General features: G+C 44.9%; 8 non-coding genes and 6 pseudogenes across 8 annotated transcripts; all 14 read left to right on the forward strand.

Moving 5' to 3' along the window:
* Positions 1–518: 518 nt before the first annotated feature.
* LOC122805038 lies at positions 519–637 on the forward strand. Its single transcript, XR_006365275.1, has one exon. It is a non-coding gene; the product is annotated as a 5S ribosomal RNA (ribosomal RNA).
* Positions 638–1,190: 553 nt separating this feature from the next.
* Positions 1,191–1,309, forward strand: LOC122805100. The gene has a single exon (XR_006365310.1). It is a non-coding gene; the product is annotated as a 5S ribosomal RNA (ribosomal RNA).
* A 558-nt stretch (positions 1,310–1,867) lies between these two features.
* Positions 1,868–1,976, forward strand: LOC122805093 (annotated as a pseudogene).
* A 558-nt stretch (positions 1,977–2,534) lies between these two features.
* Positions 2,535–2,653, forward strand: LOC122805144. The gene has a single exon (XR_006365336.1). It is a non-coding gene; the product is annotated as a 5S ribosomal RNA (ribosomal RNA).
* A 556-nt stretch (positions 2,654–3,209) lies between these two features.
* LOC122805167 lies at positions 3,210–3,328 on the forward strand. Its single transcript, XR_006365350.1, has one exon. It is a non-coding gene; the product is annotated as a 5S ribosomal RNA (ribosomal RNA).
* A 552-nt stretch (positions 3,329–3,880) lies between these two features.
* On the forward strand, positions 3,881–3,994 carry LOC122805118 (annotated as a pseudogene).
* A 557-nt stretch (positions 3,995–4,551) lies between these two features.
* LOC122805028 lies at positions 4,552–4,670 on the forward strand. Its single transcript, XR_006365265.1, has one exon. It is a non-coding gene; the product is annotated as a 5S ribosomal RNA (ribosomal RNA).
* Positions 4,671–5,655: 985 nt separating this feature from the next.
* LOC122805029 lies at positions 5,656–5,774 on the forward strand. The gene has a single exon (XR_006365266.1). It is a non-coding gene; the product is annotated as a 5S ribosomal RNA (ribosomal RNA).
* Positions 5,775–6,331: 557 nt separating this feature from the next.
* On the forward strand, positions 6,332–6,447 carry LOC122805129 (annotated as a pseudogene).
* A 557-nt stretch (positions 6,448–7,004) lies between these two features.
* On the forward strand, positions 7,005–7,123 carry LOC122805030. The gene has a single exon (XR_006365267.1). It is a non-coding gene; the product is annotated as a 5S ribosomal RNA (ribosomal RNA).
* Positions 7,124–7,682: 559 nt separating this feature from the next.
* LOC122805106 lies at positions 7,683–7,791 on the forward strand (annotated as a pseudogene).
* A 5,431-nt stretch (positions 7,792–13,222) lies between these two features.
* Positions 13,223–13,341, forward strand: LOC122805082. The gene has a single exon (XR_006365301.1). It is a non-coding gene; the product is annotated as a 5S ribosomal RNA (ribosomal RNA).
* Positions 13,342–13,894: 553 nt separating this feature from the next.
* Positions 13,895–14,003, forward strand: LOC122805136 (annotated as a pseudogene).
* A 556-nt stretch (positions 14,004–14,559) lies between these two features.
* LOC122805138 lies at positions 14,560–14,668 on the forward strand (annotated as a pseudogene).
* The last annotated feature ends 332 nt before the right edge of the window (positions 14,669–15,000 follow it).

Here is a 15,000-nt window from a genome sequence, read left to right on the forward strand (position 1 = left end):
ATCGGGGGCATTTTGTGCAGTTTTACATTTGGGTCCGTCCTCTTTGCCTTTCAGAGTCCAGCAAGAAATGGAACCGCAAGTTGGAATGTCCAGGAATTCACATGCAAGCAGGCAGCTCAGTCACTCAGTCAGTCAGCCCCTCAAATAAATAAAAGAATGAATGAATGAATAAATAAATAATTAAATCCATCGGGGACAAGCAAGTGAAAGCAGCGGGTGTGCAGCACAGCAGTGCTCTAGAAGACACTAAGGAGCAAGCCGCATCCTGCTGACTGTGACAGCTCACTTGCCTTTTTTTCACGTCTCGCCCTGGAAGCTAAGCAGGGCCGGGCCCGGATGAATCTGGATGGGTTACCTTGTGTTGAATCACAGGTGCTATTTTTATGTTTTTGTTCTTGATTTAATTATTTTTTGCTGACCCTGGAAGTTATGTAGGTGCAGAGTACATGACAGCAGCAGAGATATCATCCAGGACAACACCAGAGACAAGAGGCTGTTTCGCAGCAGCAGCAGTTGATGCCTAGGGCCATACCACCCTGAATGCGCCCGATCTCGTCTGATCTCGGAAGCTAAGCAGGGTCGGGCCTGGTTAGTACTTGGATGGGAGACCGCCTGGGAATACCAGGTGCTGTAGGTTTTTGCCACTGAACAAGTCCCACATGGGTGGTGGGCTCACTCTACTGAGTCTGCATTTTGCAGTTTTACATTTGGGTCCGTCCTCTTTGCCTTTCAGAGTCCAGCAAGAAATGGAACAAGTTGGAATGTCCAGGAATTCACATGCAAGCAGGCAGCTCAGTCACTCAGTCAGTCAGCCCCTCAAATAAATAAAAGAATGAATGAATGAATAAATAAATAATTAAATCCATCGGGACAAGCAAGTGAAAGCAGCAGGGTGTGCAGCACAACAGTGCTCTAGAAGACACTAAGGAGCAAGCCGCATCCTGCTGACTGTGACAGCTCACTTGCCTTTTTTCACGTCTCGTCCTGGAAGCTAAGCAGGGCCGGGCCCGGATGAATCTGGATGGGTTACCTTGTGTTGAATCACAGGTGCTATTTTTATGTTTTTGTTCTTGATTTAATTATTTTTTGCTGACCCTGGAAGTTATGTAGGTGCAGAGTACATGACAGCAGCAGAGATATCATCCAGGACAACACCAGAGACAAGAGGCTGTTTCGCAGCAGCAGTTGATGCCTACGGCCATACCACCCTGAATGCGCCCGATCTCGTCTGATCTCGGAAGCTAAGCAGGGTCGGGCCTGGTTAGTACTTGGATGGGAGACCGCCTGGGAATACCAGGTGCTGTAGGCTTTTTGCCACTGAACAAGTCCCACATGGGTGGTGGGCTCACTCTACTGAGTCTGCATTTTGCAGTTTTACATTTGGGTCCGTCCTCTTTGCCTTTCAGAGTCCAGCAAGAAATGGAACCGGCAAGTTGGAATGTCCAGGAATTCACATGCAAGCAGGCAGCTCAGTCACTCAGTCAGTCAGCCCCTCAAATAAATAAAAGAATGAATGAATGAATAAATAAATAATTAAATCCATCGGGGACAAGCAAGTGAAAGCAGCGGGGTGTGCAGCACAGCAGTGCTCTAGAAGACACTAAGGAGCAAGCCGCATCCTGCTGACTGTGACAGCTCACTTGCCTTTTTTCACGTCTCGTCCTGAAGCTAAGCAGGCGCGCGGCCGGATGAATCTGGATGGGTTACCTTGTGTTGAATCACAGGTGCTATTTTTATGTTTTTGTTCTTGATTTAATTATTTTTTGCTGACCCTGGAAGTTATGTAGGTGCAGAGTACATGACAGCAGCAGAGATATCATCCAGGACAACACCAGAGACAAGAGGCTGTTTCCAGGCACCAGTTGATGCCTACGGCCATACCACCCTGAATGCGCCCGATCTCGGAAGCTAAGCAGGGTCGGGCCTGGTTAGTACTTGGATGGGAGACCGCCTGGGAATACCAGGTGCTGTAGGCTTTTTGCCACTGAACAAGTCCCACATGGGTGGTGGGCTCACTCTACTGAGTCTGCATTTTGCAGTTTTACATTTGGGTCCGTCCTCTTTGCCTTTCAGAGTCCAGCAAGAAATGGAACCGCAAGTTGGAATGTCCAGGAATTCACATGCAAGCAGGCAGCTCAGTCACTCAGTCAGTCAGCCCCTCAAATAAATAAAAGAATGAATGAATGAATAAATAAATAATTAAATCCATCGGGACAAGCAAGTGAAAGCAGCGGGGTGTGCAGCACAGCAGTGCTCTAGAAGACACTAAGGAGCAAGCCGCATCCTGCTGACTGTGACAGCTCACTTGCCTTTTTTTCACGTCTCGTCCTGGAAGCTAAGCAGGGCCGGGCCCGGATGAATCTGGATGGGTTACCTTGTGTTGAATCACAGGTGCTATTTTTATGTTTTTGTTCTTGATTTAATTATTTTTTGCTGACCCTGGAAGTTATGTAGGTGCAGAGTACATGACAGCAGCAGAGATATCATCCAGGACAACACCAGAGACAAGAGGCTGTTTCGCAGCAGCAGTTGATGCCTACGGCCATACCACCCTGAATGCTCCCGATCTCGTCTGATCTCGGAAGCTAAGCAGGGTCGGGCCTGGTTAGTACTTGGATGGGAGACCGCCTGGGAATACCAGGTGCTGTAGGCTTTTGCCACTGAACAAGTCCCACATGGGTGGTGGGCTCACTCTACTGAGTCTGCATTTTGCAGTTTTACATTTGGGTCCGTCCTCTTTGCCTTTCAGAGTCCAGCAAGAAATGGAACCGCAAGTTGGAATGTCCAGGAATTCACATGCAAGCAGGCAGCTCAGTCACTCAGTCAGTCAGCCCCTCAAATAAATAAAAGAATGAATGAATGAATAAATAAATAATTAAATCCATCGGGACAAGCAAGTGAAAGCAGCAGGGTGTGCAGCACAGCAGTGCTCTAGAAGACACTAAGGAGCAAGCCGCATCCTGCTGACTGTGACAGCTCACTTGCCTTTTTTTCACGTCTCGTCCTGCAAGCTAAGCAGGGCCGGGCCCGATGAATCTGGATGGGTTACCTTGTGTTGAATCACAGGTGCTATTTTTATGTTTTTGTTCTTGATTTAATTATTTTTTGCTGACCCTGGAAGTTATGTAGGTGCAGAGTACATGACAGCAGCAGAGATATCATCCAGGACAACACCAGAGACAAGAGGCTGTTTCGCAGCAGCAGTTGATGCCTACGGCCATACCACCCTGAATGCGCCCGATCTCGCCTGATCTCGGAAGCTAAGCAGGGTCGGGCCTGGTTAGTACTTGGATGGGAGACCGCCTGGGAATACCAGGTGCTGTAGGCTTTTGCCACTGAACAAGTCCCACATGGGTGGTGGGCTCACTCTACTGAGTCTGCATTTTGCAGTTTTACATTTGGGTCCGTCCTCTTTGCCTTTCAGAGTCCAGCAAGAAATGGCAAGTTGGAATGTCCAGGAATTCACATGCAAGCAGGCAGCTCAGTCACTCAGTCAGTCAGCCCCTCAAATAAATAAAAGAATGAATGAATGAATAAATAAATAATTAAATCCATCGGGACAAGCAAGTGAAAGCAGCGGGGTGTGCAGCACAGCAGTGCTCTAGAAGACACTAAGGAGCAAGCCGCATCCTGCTGACTGTGACAGCTCACTTGCCTTTTTTTCACGTCTCGCCCTGGAAGCTAAGCAGGGCCGGGCCCGGATGAATCTGGATGGGTTACCTTGTGTTGAATCACAGGTGCTATTTTTATGTTTTTGTTCTTGATTTAATTATTTTTTGCTGACCCTGGAAGTTATGTAGGTGCAGAGTACATGACAGCAGCAGAGATATCATCCAGGACAACACCAGAGACAAGAGGCTGTTTCGCAGCAGCAGTTGATGCCTACGGCCATACCACCCTGAATGCGCCCGATCTCGTCTCAGAAGCTAAGCAGGGTCGGGCCTGGTTAGTACTTGGATGGGAGACCGCCTGGGAATACCAGGTGCTGTAGGCTTTTTGCCACTGAACAAGTCCCACATGGGTGGTGGGCTCACTCTACTGAGTCTGCATTTTGCAGTTTTACATTTGGGTCCGTCCTCTTTGCCTTTCAGAGTCCAGCAAGAAATGGAACCGGCAAGTTGGAATGTCCAGGAATTCACATGCAAGCAGGCAGCTCAGTCACTCAGTCAGTCAGCCCCTCAAATAAATAAAAGAATGAATGAATGAATAAATAAATAATTAAATCCATCGGGGACAAGCAAGTGAAAGCAGCGGGTGTGCAGCACAGCAGTGCTCTAGAAGACACTAAGGAGCAAGCCGCATCCTGCTGACTGTGACAGCTCACTTGCGTTCTTTCACGCCTCGCCCTGAAGCTAAGCAGGGCCGGGCCCGGATGAATCTGGATGGGTTACCTTGTGTTGAATCACAGGTGCTATTTTTATGTTTTTGTTCTTGATTTAATTATTTTTTGCTGACCCTGGAAGTTATGTAGGTGCAGAGTACATGACAGCAGCAGAGATATCATCCAGGACAACACCAGAGACAAGAGGCTGTTTCGCAGCAGCAGTTGATGCCTACGGCCATACCACCCTGAATGCGCCCGATCTCGCCTGATCTCGGAAGCTAAGCAGGGTCGGGCCTGGTTAGTACTTGGATGGGAGACCGCCTGGGAATACCAGGTGCTGTAGGCTTTTTGCCACTGAACAAGTCCCACATGGGTGGTGGGCTCACTCTACTGAGTCTGCATTTTGCAGTTTTACATTTGGGTCCGTCCTCTTTGCCTTTCAGAGTCCAGCAAGAAATGGAACCGCAAGTTGGAATGTCCAGGAATTCACATGCAAGCAGGCAGCTCAGTCACTCAGTCAGTCAGCCCCTCAAATAAATAAAAGAATGAATGGATAAATAAATAAATAATTAAATCCATCGGGGACTAGCAAGTGAAACTAGCAAGGTGGGCATCACTCAGTGCACTAGAAGAATCCAAAGAGCAAGAAAAGCACCCAGCTGGATTTCACAGCCCACTTCTTTTTTTTCACGTCTCGCAGAGAATGCTAAGCAGGGTCGGTCCTGGTTAGTACTTGGATGGGAGACCGCCTAGGAATACCAGGTGCTGTAGGTTTTTGCCACTGAACAAGTCCCACATGGGTGGTGGGCTCACTCTACTGAGTCTGCATTTTGCAGTTTTACATTTGGGTCCGTCCTCTTTGCCTTTCAGAGTCCAGCAAGAAATGGAACCGCTAAGTTGGAATGTCCAGGAATTCACATGCAAGCAGGCAGCTCAGTCACTCAGTCAGTCAGCCCCTCAAATAAATAAAAGAATGAATGAATGAATAAATAAATAATTAAATCCATCGGGACAAGCAAGTGAAAGCAGCCGGGTGTGCAGCACAGCAGTGCTCTAGAAGACACTAAGGAGCAAGCCGCATCCTGCTGACTGTGACAGCTCACTTGCCTTTTTTTCACGTCACGACCTGGAAGCTAAGCAGGGCCGGCCCGGATGAATCTGGATGGGTTACCTTGTGTTGAATCACAGGTGCTATTTTTATGTTTTTGTTCTTGATTTAATTATTTTTTGCTGACCCTGGAAGTTATGTAGGTGCAGAGTACATGACAGCAGCAGAGATATCATCCAGGACAACACCAGAGACAAGAGGCTGTTTCGCAGCAGCAGTTGATGCCTACGGCCATACCACCCTGAATGCGCCCGATCTCGCCTGATCTCGGAAGCTAAGCAGGGTCGGGCCTGGTTAGTACTTGGATGGGAGACCGCCTGGGAATACCAGGTGCTGTAGGCTTTTGCCACTGAACAAGTCCCACATGGGTGGTGGGCTCACTCTACTGAGTCTGCATTTTGCAGTTTTACATTTGGGTCCGTCCTCTTTGCCTTTCAGAGTCCAGCAAGAAATGGAACCGCAAGTTGGAATGTCCAGGAATTCACATGCAAGCAGGCAGCTCAGTCACTCAGTCAGTCAGCCCCTCAAATAAATAAAAGAATGAATGAATGAATAAATAAATAATTAAATCCATCGGGACAAGCAAGTGAAAGCAGCGGAGTGTGCAGCACAGCAGTGCTCTAGAAGACACTAAGGAGCAAGCCGCATCCTGCTGACTGTGACAGCTCACTTGCCTTTTTTTCACGTCTCGCCCTGGAAGCTAAGCAGGGCCGGGCCCGGATGAATCTGGATGGGTTACCTTGTGTTGAATCACAGGTGCTATTTTTATGTTTTTGTTCTTGATTTAATTATTTTTTGCTGACCCTGGAAGTTATGTAGGTGCAGAGTACATGACAGCAGCAGAGATATCATCCAGGACAACACCAGAGACAAGAGGCTGTTTCGCAGCAGCAGTTGATGCCTACGGCCATACCACCCTGAATGCTCTCGCCCGATCTCGCTCGAAGCTAAGCAGGGTCGGGCCTGGTTAGTACTTGGATGGGAGACCGCCTGGGAATACCAGGTGCTGTAGGCTTTTGCCACTGAACAAGTCCCACATGGGTGGTGGGCTCACTCTACTGAGTCTGCATTTTGCAGTTTTACATTTGGGTCCGTCCTCTTTGCCTTTCAGAGTCCAGCAAGAAATGGAACCGCAAGTTGGAATGTCCAGGAATTCACATGCAAGCAGGCAGCTCAGTCACTCAGTCAGTCAGCCCCTCAAATAAATAAAAGAATGAATGAATGAATAAATAAATAATTAAATCCATCGGGACAAGCAAGTGAAAGCAGCGGGGTGTGCAGCACAGCAGTGCTCTAGAAGACACTAAGGAGCAAGCCGCATCCTGCTGACTGTGACAGCTCACTTGCCTTTTTTTCACGTCTCGTCCTGGAAGCTAAGCAGGGCCGGGCCCGGATGAATCTGGATGGGTTACCTTGTGTTGAATCACAGGTGCTATTTTTATGTTTTTGTTCTTGATTTAATTATTTTTTGCTGACCCTGGAAGTTATGTAGGTGCAGAGTACATGACAGCAGCAGAGATATCATCCAGGACAACACCAGAGACAAGAGGCTGTTTCGCAGCAGCAGTTGATGCCTACGGCCATACCACCCTGAATGCGCCCGATCTCGCCTGATCTCGGAAGCTAAGCAGGGTCGGGCCTGGTTAGTACTTGGATGGGAGACCGCCTGGGAATACCAGGTGCTGTAGGCTTTTTGCCACTGAACAAGTCCCACATGGGTGGTGGGCTCACTCTACTGAGTCTGCATTTTGCAGTTTTACATTTGGGTCCGTCCTCTTTGCCTTTCAGAGTCCAGCAAGAAATGGAACCGCAAGTTGGAATGTCCAGGAATTCACATGCAAGCAGGCAGCTCAGTCACTCAGTCAGTCAGCCCCTCAAATAAATAAAAGAATGAATGAATGAATAAATAAATAATTAAATCCATCGGGGACAAGCAAGTGAAAGCAGCGGGGTGTGCAGCACAGCAGTGCTCTAGAAGACACTAAGGAGCAAGCCGCATCCTGCTGACTGTGACAGCTCACTTGCCTTTTTTTCACGTCTCGTCCTGGAAGCTAAGCAGGGCCGGGCCCGGATGAATCTGGATGGGTTACCTTGTGTTGAATCACAGGTGCTATTTTTATGTTTTTGTTCTTGATTTAATTATTTTTTGCTGACCCTGGAAGTTATGTAGGTGCAGAGTACATGACAGCAGCAGAGATATCATCCAGGACAACACCAGAGACAAGAGGCTGTTTCGCAGCAGCAGTTGATGCCTACGGCCATACCACCCTGAATGCGCCTGATCTCGGAAGCTAAGCAGGGTCGGGCCTGGTTAGTACTTGGATGGGAGACCGCCTGGGAATACCAGGTGCTGTAGGCTTTTTGCCACTGAACAAGTCCCACATGGGTGGTGGGCTCACTCTACTGAGTCTGCATTTTGCAGTTTTACATTTGGGTCCGTCCTCTTTGCCTTTCAGAGTCCAGCAAGAAATGGAACCGGCAAGTTGGAATGTCCAGGAATTCACATGCAAGCAGGCAGCTCAGTCACTCAGTCAGTCAGCCCCTCAAATAAATAAAAGAATGAATGAATGAATAAATAAATAATTAAATCCATCGGGGACAAGCAAGTGAAAGCAGCGGGGTGTGCAGCACAGCAGTGCTCTAGAAGACACAAAGGAGCAAGCCGCATCCTGCAGACTGTGACAGCTCACTTGCCTTTTTTCACGTCTCGTCCTGGAAGCTAAGCAGGGCCGGGCCCGGATGAATCTGGATGGGTTACCTTGTGTTGAATCACAGGTGCTATTTTTATGTTTTTGTTCTTGATTTAATTATTTTTTGCTGACCCTGGAAGTTATGTAGGTGCAGAGTACATGACAGCAGCAGAGATATCATTCAGGGCAACACCAGAGACAAGAGGCTGTTTCTCAGCACCAGTTGATGCCTACGGCCAGTGGCGGCTGGTGACTTCAAATCACAGGGGGGCTGTAGGAGACAGCTGAATGGGTGGGGTCAAGTGGAGGGGGTGTGGTCAACAAGAAAGGGGAGGAGCTATGCACACAACCACAAAAAACTAACTTTAATTAAATACGCTGCCCTGGGTGGCAAACCATCATTATGAAAGTCCAATCAAGACAAAATAAGTGTAGAAGAATAAAAATATTTCAATGCATTGGCTGCATGACAGCTTACTTAATATCTTGATGGAAACAAAAGGTTGTGAGGCATCAAAAATAAATTACTTTTTAAATACATTACTGGAATGCCAGTCAAAATCAAGTATAAGAAAAACCAGAAGCACTCAACTCAAACCACTTCTCCTTGCACTGCAGTTCTAATTATAATATATTCAGCTTTATTAAAGTACCAAGTAACATGCTGAAAGTAGAAATCTATGTGATGCCCCAAAATGTTTCTTATCCAAAAAAGACCTGCTGCCTGACAACTTGTTTCATGGGGAAAACATGATAAAAGTAAAAAATGAAAAGCAAACAAGAAACAAGCTCAAGATACATTGCTTAAAGGATTACTGTACATGTTATGGACCACACATGATTGACATTCTGTTTAGTTTACGGGTAAAGTCTGTAGAGATGACTGGAAGTCTCCAACAAGTGTAATGAGCTTTTTAAAATAATGGAATCCTGTCCTTTAATACCCAAGGCTTATACATTATCTAGTCAAGTATTCTCTGCATGGCAACAGCAGAAAGGCTTTCAATGTTGGCAATTCTTTAACAGTATGCTTATTAAAGCTTACTTGCATCTTACAATCTCAGACAAGCTTACCTTACGGTCATTAAAGCATTGCTACTTAAACACAGAGCAACAGGCACTTTGAGTAATAAGCATAAATCAGAGTAATAAGCATAAATCAACAGTACAAAAATATGACAGAAACCAGACCATTCTGCAAAATCAAGGACAGATGAAAAGCCACTGTAGTACTTATGCAGTGTGTCCTCCCCATCCAAGGTAGATACAACTACTCCTTGCCTTGCTTGGACACATCCAGAGTCACTACATGGGGGAGTGGGGTGCAACAAGCATGTCACAATTTGAAATCTCTCTGGCTGACTGTGATGGCCCTGACACATTTGTCATACCTCTCAACCTCAAGAGCAAGAAATCTGGACAAAGCCATACACAGAAGTGGGACAAAGGCCTAAAAATAAGGACAATTTTTAAATATTGCACTAATAAACTTAGAAAGATAATAGAATAGGTCTTGCATTAGTATGAATTTTCTGAAGGGTATAACATCTGAAACTCAAATGGCTGTCATTTTCTAACTTCAGTCTTTAGTGATTTGTCACTAACTTGCCAAAAAACACAACTTTATGAAAAATGGACCAAAAATGTGATGCAAAAACATAAAATAGACACACAATACAGCTGCTACCTGTCAAAGAAGGGACACTTTAATATTAGTACTGCTACCTTGAGCAGCTGACAAAATAAAAGAATCTACATGCATTTCAAGTAATCTATAACTTTGATTATTACAGTTATTTCTTAACTGTAAACCCTCCATGTTTTCTTCCAAAATTGCTATTTTGTGGATGGATTATTAGGGGGAAGAGCAACATTTTGAGCCAAAAATTGGGGACAGTTGAGAGGTTGGCTATGCCTAATTCTATAAAGCAATTTATTTGCATGTACCTCTCAACCTGTTAATGCAGTAAATCTGAACAAGGCCAAATATATTGGGGGCACATATATAAACAGTACTAAAAATTGCTCTTGTATAAATTGAGACAGTTGATGGAACAGCTCTTACTTTAACATGCATTTTTCTGAAGGTTATGAAGTCTGAAACTTATTATTTAGTGACTTAATTCCTAAATGATTTGCCAGAAAACTACAAATTTTATGAAGAACAAACCAAAAATAAGAAGCAAAAATCTGTTCATTCTTTGAAAATCTGGACATTTGGGAGGTATAGTTCAGCTGGGCCTGTCTGAGTTTGCTGCCCTTCCCCCCTGACAAAATAATGGTTGAATAGAGCCTCTGCAGCCATTCCAATGAACCATTACTTGGCTATTTCACTCCATTTACCATAAACACTAATGTGCATACTGCTTTACTTCTATGATGAGTTGGACTTCATTTGAAAGTTTTATTTTGTATTTTACAGCACAAACACTAAGTCATCTGTTAAACAAAGCAATGCAGTCTCACAATGAAAACTTAGCATTAAAACTTCTCTGCCCTTGAAACTCACATTCATTGAAACAGCATTGAAACCCACATTCAAAGAAAATACATTTTGCTAGTGGCAGATAAAGATTAATTTTGGGCTGTTTTCAAATCATAGGCCCCTTGCATATGAAACATACATGCGCTCTTTGATACACCTTCCTCATTGTACTAAAATTATATTCCTTGTACAATACAGTACACTTGTTAGAGGGTGTTTTAAATTTGTTTTGAACATTTTTCCAGTAAGCAATGAAACAAACCATATGCACTCATAATGGCAAAACTGCCCAGTTGAGAACATTTATCATAAAAAAGTCTACTCAGACTTCCACAGTCCACCATTATTAGTAAATATACACAATTCTACAGTCCACCATTATTAGTAAATATGCACAATTCCACAGTCCACCATTATTAGTAAATATGCACAATTCTACAGTCCACCATTAACAGTAAATATGCACAATTCTACAGTCCACCTTTATCAGTAAATACGCACAATTCTACAGTCCATTATCAGTAAATATGCAGAATTCTACAGTTCATTATCAGTAAATATGCACAATCTCTGAAGTAAGTCATCTAAATAAATCCACATTAAAGAAATTTGTAACTAATAAAGCGGTTGCTGCTAGCAATCACCTTTATATTTCATGGTTTCATCGAAAAATAAAGTGTCTGTTGCCCCTCAGGAATAAATTGCCTATATTACATTAAAAAATGATAAGCTAGTAATAATATTGCAAGAGGAAATGGATGGCAAACTGATTCATAGTTAGTATCTTCACCAAGGAGAACATTCTCAGTACGGCAGTATCTACCCCTTGTGGGAGTAGAACCCACAGCCTTCTGCATCAAAAGCAAGTGCACAACCTGTTGTGCTATAGTATTAACTAGGCAAAGTAGTAGCACTAAACTTCTATTCCCCTGCAGCTCTCAGCTCCTTGTAAAATCTACTCAATACTCAACTGCATCTCAACTACACAGCTCAAGAAAACTGGAAAAAGCCAAAATGTATTGGGGGGGGGGGGTCAAAAGCCCAAAAACCAGGGACACATTAAACATTGCTTGTATAATCTTGGAAAGTTGCTAGAATAAAATGTTGTGTTGCCACCATACATTTTACTGCCAAGGTCCCTGAGCAAAAAACAGTCAGTCAGAGTAACATACCACTACGCCACATCAGCTGTTTTGTAAAAGAGAGGAAGACTGAAACTTAAATGGCTATCATTTAGTGAATTCAGTTCTCAGCATAGCTGTCAACCTCTTAGTACAAAACACCTGGACAAACCCAGTAATGAGGGAATACAGCCCTCAAACATATTCAGTGAATTCAGTTGATGCCATAGCTGTCAACCTTAGCACAAAAACCTGGACAAAGCCAATAATGGGGAATTACAGTCCCATAAATAGGGACAAATTTAAAATATTCATCTTATAAACTTAGAAAATTGCTAGAAAAAAAGGTTGTGCTACTATGTATTCTGAAGAACATGAAGTTTGAAATTCAAATGAGGGTCAATTTTACTGCGGACAGAACAAAAACAATTTTCAGCAGAGACGCAGGGATTAATACTGCAGACACGTCTTTGTAAAATGGCAGGCCACCAGAGCAAATCCACACAAACACAGGGAGGAGATGCAGACTCCACACTGAAGCCACCCCAACCAAGAATCAAACCAGAAAACTTATAGCTGTGAGGGAACAATACTACCACTGCACCATCAAATATGCAAGGAATTAATCATTCAGAAACCTGAAGTCTGAAATTCAAATGCCTGTCAATTTTATTTAACATTTGTTAATCAGGACAGTCTGACTTGGAACAAAAAAACAATTTTCAGCAGAGGCCCAGGAAGAAATAATGCAGACATGTCTTTGTAACATGGGAGGACACAAAAGCAAACCCACACAAACACAGGGAGAAGATACGGACCCCACAAAGAAGGAACCCCAGCCAAGAATCAAACCTGAGAACCTGCAGCTGTGAGGCAACAATGCTACCAGTGCAACATCAAATAAAAACAAACCCATACAAACACAGGGAGAATATAACAGACCCCACAAAGAAGGAACCCCAGCCAAGAATCAAACCTGAGAACCTGCAGCTGTGAGGTAACAATGCTACTACTACACCATCAAATACCAAGCATTGCAGCATTTACAAACCACAGATATTATGAGGAACAGATCAGATCGAATATGAGGCAAAAATCTGCAATTTTTTTACAAATGGTGGTGGGTAGGGAACTCAAGTCTTTAACACCTGCATACAGGGTACAGAGTTCAAGCCTGAGGTATTCTCTACCACACCACCATGAGCACCTGGGGCATTTACACACACACACACCACTCCAGTATCAACATTGTAAAACTAAAAAGCACCATACACACCAACTTACTGCCTGTGCAAATACTCCAAAGACCTGCGTGATCCCAAGCAAAGCTCCTACCTGATGAGACGTGGTTGTTGCAGTCTGGACCCAACACATAATCCCAGCGAGTCTGTTGTGTTCCCCTATGGGGACTGCCTGGAGCATATGCATTTTTTTTTTCTATTTTTTATTTTGAGGGGGCTGCAGTCCGGCAGTCCGATAGCACGGGCCGCCCCTGCCTACGGCCATACCACCCTGAATGCGCCCGATCTCATCTGATCTCAGAAGCTAAGTTGGGTTGGGCCTGGTTAATACTTGGATGGGAGACTGCCTGGGAATACCAGGTGCTGTAGGCTTTTTGCCACTGAACAAGTCCCACATGGGTGGTGGGCTCACTCTACTGAGTCTGCATTTTGCAGTTTTACATTTGGGTCGATTCTCTTTGACTTTCAGAGTCCAGCAAGAAATGGAACTGGCAAGTTGGAATGTCCAGGAATTCAGATGCAAGCAGGCAGCTCAGTCACTGAGTCAGTCAGCCCCTCAAATAAATAAAAGAATGAATGAATAAATAAATAATTAAATCCATCGCGGACTATCAAGTGAAAGCAGCGGGGTGTGCAGCACAGCAGTGCTCTAGAAGACCCTAAGGAGCAAGCAGGAGCTGGCTGACTGTGACAGCTCACTTGCCTTTTTTTCACGTCTCGTCCTGGAAGCTAAGCAGGGCCGGGCCCGGATGAATCTGGATGGGTTACCTTGTGTTGAATCACAGGTGCTATTTTTATGTTTTTGTTCTTGATTTAATTATTTTTTGCTGACCCTGGAAGTTAAGTAGGTGCCGAGTACATAGCAGCAGAGATATCATCCAGGGCAACACTAGAGACAAGAGGATGTTTCCAGCCACCAGTTGATGCCTACGGCCATACCACCCTGAATGCGCCCGATCTCGGAAGCTAAGCAGGGTCGGGCCTGTTTAGTACTTGGATGGGAGACTGCCTGGGAATACCAGGTGCTGTAAGATTTTTGCCACTGAACAAGTCCCACATGGGTGGTGGGCTCACTCTACTGAGTCTGCATTTTGCAGTTTTACATTTGGGTCCGTCCTCTTTGCCTTTCAGAGTCCAGCAAGTAATGGAACCGGCAGGTTGGAATGTCCAGGAATTCAGATGCAAGCAGGCAGCTCAGTCACTCAGTCAGTTAGCTCCTCAAATAAATAAAAGAATGAATGAATAAATAAATAATTAAATCCATCGGGGACTAGCAAGTGAAAGCAGCGGGGTGTGCAGCACAGCAGTGCTCTAGAAGACCCTAAGGAGCAAGCAGCAGCTGGCTGACTGTGACAGCTCACTTGCCTTTTTTTCACGTCTCGTCCTGGAAGCTAAGCAGGGCCGGGACCAGATGAATCTGGATGGGTTACCTAGTGTTGAATCACAGGTGCTATTTTTATGTTTTTGTTCTTGATTTAATTATTTTTTGCTGAATCTGGAAGTTAAGAAGGTGCAGAGTACATAACAGCAGCAGAGATATCATCCAGGGCAACACCAGAGAGAAGAGGATGTTTCCAGCCAACAGTTGATGCCTACGGCCATACCACCCTGAATGTGCCCGATCTCGGAAGCTAAGCAGGGACAGGCCTGGTTAATACTTGGATGGGAGACTGCCTGGGAATACCAGGTGCTGTAGGCTTTTTGCCACTGAACAGGTCCCACATGGGTGGTGGGCTCACTCTACTGAGTCTGCATTTTGCAGTTTTACATTTGGGTCCGTCCTCTTTGCCTTTCAGAGTCCAGCAAGAAATGGAACCGGCAAGTCGGAATGTCCAGGAATTCAGATGTAAGCAGGCAGCTCAGTCACTCAGTCAGTCAGCCCCTCAAATAAATAAAAGAATGAATGAATAAATAAATAATTAAATCCATCGTGGACTATCAAGTGAAAGCAGCGGGGTGTGCAGCACAGCAGTGCTCTAGAAGACCCTAAGGAGCAAGCAGGAGCTGGCTGACTGTGACAGCTCACTTGCC

This window comes from Protopterus annectens, chromosome 6.part0 (assembly GCF_019279795.1).
Source record: "Protopterus annectens isolate FY-2018-M chromosome 6.part0, PAN1.0, whole genome shotgun sequence".
Lineage (NCBI taxonomy): Eukaryota > Metazoa > Chordata > Ceratodontiformes > Protopteridae > Protopterus > Protopterus annectens.